This window comes from Ipomoea nil, unplaced genomic scaffold, assembly GCF_001879475.1.
Source record: "Ipomoea nil cultivar Tokyo-kokei standard unplaced genomic scaffold, Asagao_1.1 scaffold2387, whole genome shotgun sequence".
Classification (NCBI taxonomy): Eukaryota; Viridiplantae; Streptophyta; class Magnoliopsida; order Solanales; family Convolvulaceae; genus Ipomoea; species Ipomoea nil.
This window is the reverse complement of record NW_017618815.1, coordinates 551,897-559,850: the sequence shown is the minus strand read 5'-3', so window position 1 is coordinate 559,850 and position 7,954 is coordinate 551,897.

Here is a 7,954-nt window from a genome sequence, read left to right as displayed (position 1 = left end):
CGTCGCCATCGACTATTTACCCAAGTGGATCGAGGCCGAGCCATTAGCCATGATCACCTCCCAACAATGCGCCCGGTTCCTATGACGCAATGTCATTTCCCGGTTTGGTGTGCCCGTGCATCTCATCAGCGACAATGGCCGCCAATTCGTAAGTCAGTATTTCCAGAACTTTCTGGCCACGATCGGGACAACCCATATCCGGTCGTCGGTAGCCTACCCTCAGGGAAATGGACAGGTCAAGAACGCCAATCGGACAATCCTGGAAGGCCTGAAGAAGAAGCTATACTCGGCTGGTCGAAGTTGGGCCGAGGAGTTACCATATGTTCTATGGACTTATCGGACGACCCCCAGGGAAGCCACGTTGGAGACACCGTTTTCCCTTGTCTATGGGGCCGAAGCCCGACTCCCGATCGAGGCATGGATCCTGATGTATGGGAAAGAGATGGTGAGTAACGAGTGTAAATTTGTCGTTCCGCAAGGGATTGGGACTATGGCACGTACTTGAGTGACAACTAAAATTCTAGGCACCAAAGTATTGGAACCCACAAGAATCCAAGCAAATTCAAATTCATGGTTGGGTAATGTCAACAATTAAAGGCTAAAAATCTAGTTGAGACAAAGTAATTTAAACACAAGTAAACACAATGATTAAAGATGGGCTCAAATTAGGGGATGTTGCCTTCTAGATGCTTTAACAACTTAGGGATTAGGGGAGAACATCAACCAAGGGAACATAAGGGCAAAGCACATAAAAACCCTAGCTTAAAGCCATTTTCATAAGCTAATAAACAAGAATTAGAGCAAGGATTGCCCCACTTTCATGGTGTATCAAATCCTAGCTCTTAAAGCACATAAGCATTTAGGCCCCCAATTCTTCCCTATTTTCATAGAAAGAAAATGGGTTTAGAGAAAGGAGAGGCTTAAATTCTTCCCCCAACTTTCATTGTAGAGAAAAACTATCCAAAAGCAAGTTAATAAGAGTTACGTACCAAAAATTAACAAGATTCAACATAAATCCTTCACAAACAAATGAACCCTAGGTTAGATATCTTCCCCCTTATGCAATAATCACCTATTTAGCATCTAGGTTGGCAACATCACCCTAATCCAAGCCCAAAAACGAACTACTCACACTTCATAAACATAAATAAAAACAAAGCACAAGAAAGTATCATAAACATTGCACAAAAGCTTAAAATGAAGAGTAAGAAACTTCTTTATTGAAGATGAAGATTTTGTGGTTGAATCCTACTCCAATCCGTGATTACAAGCTTGGAAGATGAGTTTGAGATGTAATACTAGACTAATCTAAGCTAAGGAAATGAAAGGAAGTGAAATGGAATGAGTTTTTGCTCTCTAGGGTTCTAACTTCTTCTCAAAAATACAGAACAAAACGCAATAAAAAGCTGTCAAATTCCGCGCATTGACACGGCCAGGGACATGGCCGTGTCCCCGGCCGTGTCTAATTTCGCCCAAAATCTGAGGCGTACTGCCTCAGATTGGCACGGCCGTGCCAATTTCTTCAGACATGGCCATGTGCTGACACGGCCATGTACACGGCCATGTCAGTGGCCATGTCAGTTGTCCTGAATCCATTTTTAAATGTTGTTCCAATTCTCCAATCTTTCTTGCACTGCTTTCTGGACTCCAAAATAGACTTGAAATGCTCCAAAATGCTCCATTCTTTACTCATTGTGAATAATTGTGCCTAAGAAAATAAATCACACAAATGAGTCTCAATTAACACTTAGTTAAGGGAACTTTATGTACAAAATGGACCAAAAACAAGGGGTTAAAAGCAGTCAAGAATGAGTGTTATCAGATCCCGACCGCCAGAGAACGGACTTACAATGCAGAAGACAATGAACACTCAATGGTCGTGGATCTCGACGGGATCGAAGAAAAGAGAGAGCTAGCTGCTCGGCGCATGGCCGAGTATCAGAAGCGAGTGAAGAGTTCAAAGGACGTCAGGGTCAACCCTCGGTACTTTTAGGTCAGAGACTACGTTCTACGCCGACGGGAAGCCAGTCAACCTTTGGAAGGAGGAAAGCTAGCTCAAAACTGGGAAGGGCCGTACGTCATTACCGCTGTAATACGGCCGGGAACCTACCGACTGGAGACGACGACCGGTAGGCAGATCGAGGACACTTGGAATTCCGAGCACCTCGTTTTATTTAGGCTTTAATTATTGTAATTATTGGCGAAGTGGGGGCTTAACCTGTGAGTGGGCCCTATTCGTCGTTCAAGCGTTTGTAAATTATTTGCTGTAAATATTTTTGACCGTCTGCGAATGGGAATTTTCAATGTAAATACGATCGGTGATTGTTCGACCGTTTGCAAACGGTGGCCCGATCGGTTTTTCAATTCTCTTACCATGAAGTAGGTTATTTTGAATCTACTCCCTCAATCAGTCGTGCTCGGAATCTAACCGATCGAGCCTCGGCATCAACAACAAAGACGGGCTTCTCGCCCAACCCAACACCTCTCCCTCGGTTCCAACCGATAGGGGTGTGCAACAAAATGGCTCTAATAGCCGTCAACCTAATTGGCTCTAATAGCCATCTATCGAATTGGCTCTAATAGTCACATATTACATGGCCGGTCGGAATCTTACGACTGTCTGTTGCGCTCATCTTCGGCGGACACTCGGGTCACGCCACCGATTGGGAAAGCCAGAGCTACAGCAAAATTTTCCCGATCCGTCCAACTTCTATCCATTGTTGCACTCACTCGTGCCTCTAGCGCACAACAATGTGAGGGCTAGGATGAAGGAAGTGTAAGGCCAATCAATCGGGAACAACCTGAGCAACAAGGCCAAAATCTTATTCAAATTGTCGACAAGGCCGTATGGTCGGGACAATCCCGAACGGACAGGCCAAAGACTTCGACGTTATGAATGGCCAAAAGGCCATTTGGTCGAGAAACACACAACCAGGCCATCAGGCCAAAGGGTCGGCTAGTGGACAACCGGCATACGAGTAAATCAAAAAGCGTATAAAAATAAATAACGAGCGAGACAAGATGGACAAAAGACGATTTCATTAAAATGTTTAAGAGGTACCCGGTACAAAGTCGGAACCGAGCTCCCGATCAGTTCTACTTTAAGCAAAACAAAAATGAAGATCTAAGTTACTTCTTCGTAGCAGCACCGCTGGGTTCGGCAACTTCATCTTCACGACCAAAAGGAGCCAAGCCGGGGTCGGGAATTTCTGCTGGGAGGGTCGTTAAGACCAATTGGAGATCGTCGCCCTCAAGCGCTTGCTCCATTTTCTTTTGAGTCCTCTCCCGCATCCTTCGTTGGCCGGACTTGAACGCCCGTCGACCAAACGACCAGACCAGTTCCTCCCCGACTTTCGTCTTCCGGACCTCCCGGAGGAACTGGGTGCCTGACCTTGTATCCCGGAAGAGAAATTGGGCCAGCTCGCCCGTGTTGTTCAACCGGGATTTCAGTTCGGCCGCTTCCCCGACAGCCTGCTGGGCGACCTTCTCGGAAAGGTCCCGGTCTTCTTTCGCCTTCTTCAGCTCCTCCTTAGCTTTCTTGAGCTCCGCTTGGAGGTCTTTGGCCTCCTGTAGTCAACGATCGGCGACCTTCTTTAAAGCATCGGCCTCATTGGCCAGTAGTGCTCGGCGTTGAAGGAGCTGGGTCGCTCGGGAGATCTGCAAAACAGAAAACGATCGGGGTTAGCCCGAGCAAAGGCACTTGTATGAAACAATGAAGGAAGAAGAAGAGTTCTTACCTCGGCCAGGTCGTGGCCAATTTTCTCAGCCACCTGAGTCGGGGAGAGTTGGCTCAAATCCTCCTTGACCGGGCCGGAGTTCCCGATCCGAGTGAGGATCGACGAGTCGCCCTTAGTAGCCCCGACCGGAGGGCTCGGGCTCCGTTGCTCTCTCCAACGTTTCAACGCGCCGGTCTCCTCCGCCCCTTTTGCGGACGCCTTTTCCTTGCCCTTGGGGGCAGTCACCCGAGTGACAAGGACGTCCGACGCGTCGACCACATAGCCTTCTGCTGTGGTGACGGTCGTTGATGCGCCCATCGGTCGCGCGGTCGGGATTTGTTCCTTCCCGGTCGACTTGGTCTTGGGCTTCATTTTCCCCAGCGAGATCTTAGCTATGGGGGCTTGGGGCGCTTCGTCTTCGTCAAAGCCGGCCATTTCTGCAAACAAAGAAAAACATACAGTTAGATCGGGAATATGGGGTGATCAGGAAGTTAGGGTCGTGGATGATTGGTTAATGTTAGACCTTCATCTGTCGTCTCGACCCGAACGGCCTCCCTTGCGATTGTAACCCCCATTGGTTTGGGCAAGTATTTCTCGGGCAGGTCGTACTGCGACGGGGGCAATCGGGCTTCCTCGTAACGCTCGGCCATGCAGCAGATTCTATATTCGTAGATCTCACTCGAGATCTTGGCAACAGCGTCCCGGAGAGCTTGAGTCTCGACCGGCGTCACTTGTTTTCTATAGTGGGTGCTCCACACCCTCTCAATCGGGAGGATCCAAGGGTCATACTTGACCGAGAAAATCCTATTCTTCCACCCCCGGTTGTTCCCGGGCAGGTTGTCAATTGCACATAAATCTGCCCGGGATTGAGTCATTAGGAACCCGCCTCCATAGTTGGCCGGGAGAACCTTCACCTGATAGATGAAGTTGAAGAGCTCCATCGTGCAGGCCACTTCATGCCGGGCACAAATCTGGGCGAAGCATGCGATAATCCTATGGGCGTTCGGGCAAATCTGGGCCGGGACGACCTGGTAATAGCCCAAGAATGCCGTCAGGAGGGCCGAGAAGGGGAAGGCGATCCGGGCCATCAGGGAGTCAAAATGCATCCCGATCCAATTTCCCCGATGTCGGTCGATTATATTCCCGAGCTGCCGGCTTGTGTCGAACTCTACCCGACCATTGAGCCTTGCAGCGATCTTGGCTGGTTCTCTTTTCGTCAGTTTACTCATCTGCTGCTCTACGCTATCCCTGTTCAGGAAGGCGAATCCATCGGCAGCCGGTGCGGCCGGGTCTTCCTCGACCGGCTCCGGTGTGTTCTCCCGATCATCCGCCCGAGGTGCGGCCTGGGGGTAATCCCCAACAATCCTGGTGGGCGTTTCCCGAACGCCACCGGTCAGGGAGCCTTCCCCGCTTGTGGAGGTCTCGCCGCTGCGACTGCTTGACCCGCTTGAGCTCGTTGACCTTTCCGAGCTTGAAGACCTTCGTTGCTCGGGGGATTTTCGCGGTCGTTGAACGACCTCTGGTGAGGATGCTTCGATGTCTATTTCCTCGCTTATTTGCTCGACCACGTCGTCGTAATCTCCGACCGAGGCATTCTGGCTATCCGTGTCCGACATGTTGACTTCCTAAAGGGTGGTCGGGACGTTGTTAGGGTTGGGTACGACCCGGTCATGGTCAGCTAAGGCCTATAGTCGGCTATAATAAAAATATAAAGCAAGAAGTTAAAGGAGCTAAGGGGCAGAAAAGCTTACCGAGTGATAGTACTTGGCGAGAAGAAGCTAAAAGCTTATTGCTTGACTGGCTTGCTAAAGAATTCGCTCGGGATGCTCTGGATGCTCCGATCGATTCAGAAGATTGCTAAAAGTTCAAATGAGCTACATGAAGGCCTATTTATAGGAAGACATTTGGGCGGGAAACGGCCCACTTGCGTGACGCGACCGCTCCAGACTCCGAGGTGACTGATGGGGTTGCTGAGGCCGGCAGAGGTCGACACGTGGCGTGAGGGAATGACAGCTGGCCGGTCGGTTTGGCGGCCGACAGTTGGACTTCTACATCCCGTCCCGTTTTTTCCCGGGCGGTCAAAAAGGCCTGGGCTGGGGGGCTCTTAGTAGGGAATACCCCGACCGACATGCCTTCGCCTTTTTATTCTTGTTTGTGCAGGTTACAGGTCGGAATGTCGGTTATCAACCGGGAATTACCCGACCGACGTCCTTTAACCCCGATCGATAGCCCTTTGGCGAGAGAGCCGCGGAAAGACACGTGGCGGCATTACGCACTGACAGGCAAGGGTTCCCGGGAAGAGGACACGTGGTTGCTACGTGGGAGACATGCCTAACGGCCGGACTTGTGTCTCCGGCCCAACGGCTATAAATACCCGCAGTTGCAACAGTGTGAGGGACTTTTGGACGATCGAAAGGCTATTGCTAGAGCATCTCGACCGCAGTCAGTCGGCCCTCAGAGTAGCCAGTGTAGATTGTACTTAGGACCTTTACCTTGATCAATAAGAGACATTTATCTACTTTAATTAGTCTTGTGTTATTTTATTTACCGCTTACGTGGGAATTAACACTATCAGTGGTCTTGGCCTTTCGGTCAAATTCCGAATGGATTTGTGAGGGCTAATATGTTAGCACCCACGAGATGTGTTAACGTGTAACACATGTTTATTCTTTATAAGAATAAAGAGAAAAACCAAATTAATAGTTGATTAATGTGGATACGAACAATCAATGTAGTGAATATGAAACACCTATTGGTGATTTCTGCGCAAGCGTTAGTATCGTACTCGGGCGTACGACACGGTATTAACCTCAATCGAACGTTGTTGCCGAACATAAATATCAATATGTTGATAAGTGATCTGAGCCTAATTGTACACATTTTTAGTATTGATTTAGTTATATTTGTTAGGCTTGAGCTCATAATTTTGGTAATATAATTGCATAAATCCCTTGTTTTATCATTTATTTATGGTTCACACTTGTTTTGAATGTTTTACGGTGTTTGTTAGTGTTTTTGAACATTTTAGGTCAAAGATATAAGCAAGGGGAGTTCAATGATGAGTTTAGAGCAATTTTGGACGAGACCGGGGCCAGGAGACTCGACGCGTCGAGCCAAAGGCTCGACGTATCGAAATTTTCCCGAAATAATTAATTTCGCGCACATGAGGTTTCGACGCGTCGAAACCCGTCTGTTTTTCAATAAAAACCGACGCCTAAAGTAGCGTGGCTGGGCAAAATTCAACATAGGCGTGGGATTTCTTAATCTTTTCTTTCCTAAAGTCAAAGCACGGATTTCAAGGCTATAATTGGTGCTGATTCCCATACCAAATCAAAGAAATAATTTTCAAGATGGAAAGTGAAATTAGGGCAATGATTTTCCAAGCAAATTAAATAGGAAATATTCCTAATTTCTCCAGGGTTGATCCCAGCTTTGTACCTACTATAAAATCCACCCTTCCTCAACCCTAAATAGAATTCAGACATTCAAAGATCTTTGGAGACAAAATAGAGAGAAATCAAGAGCCACAAGTTGTCTTGGGAAGCAAGAAGAAGACTAGGGAGATTCGAGAGAATTGTCTGGTTCATTCTTGTACTCTTTTGATATTTTGTATTTTCTTTATTAATATTTGCTATTTATAATTAAGTCATGCTTGACTAAATTCTTTAGAGATTCTTGGGTAAAAGTGTTTATGAACCTATGTGCCTGAGCTCTCAGTTTCTTTAATATATTATTATTGGGGTTTAATACTTGTCTTGCAATTATGATAATATTGTTTGATGCTTGTAATTAGTGGCCATAGTTACTTGTTTCGTTTGCTTTGTTTGTGTCACAACGAGAGTTGGGTATAACTTTGGGCACACACAATTGTACCTAATTGTTGCACCTTGAAAAAGGGTAATTTTGTTAGGGAGTTTAATTCTTGATTATTGCGCATCGAGAGATGGTAGTAGTTAGGAATTTATGATGCTTGATCTTGTTTTATTGGTTGTTTAAGCCACGAGAGTTGAAATTCACTAGTGTTAGTGACTACGAGAGTAGCTCTATACTACCTTGTATCCTCACACTTGTTAAACCCAGATTTTAATATTGTCCTTAAGATTTGGCACTAGGTGATTAAATACTTAAATCTCAGGAATCTCATCTTCTCTCTAATTGTTTTCAAAATCCTGAATCTCTGCTTTATTTTATTTATTTTATGCTAATTAATCATCTAAACAATTGTAAGGATTAGCTCT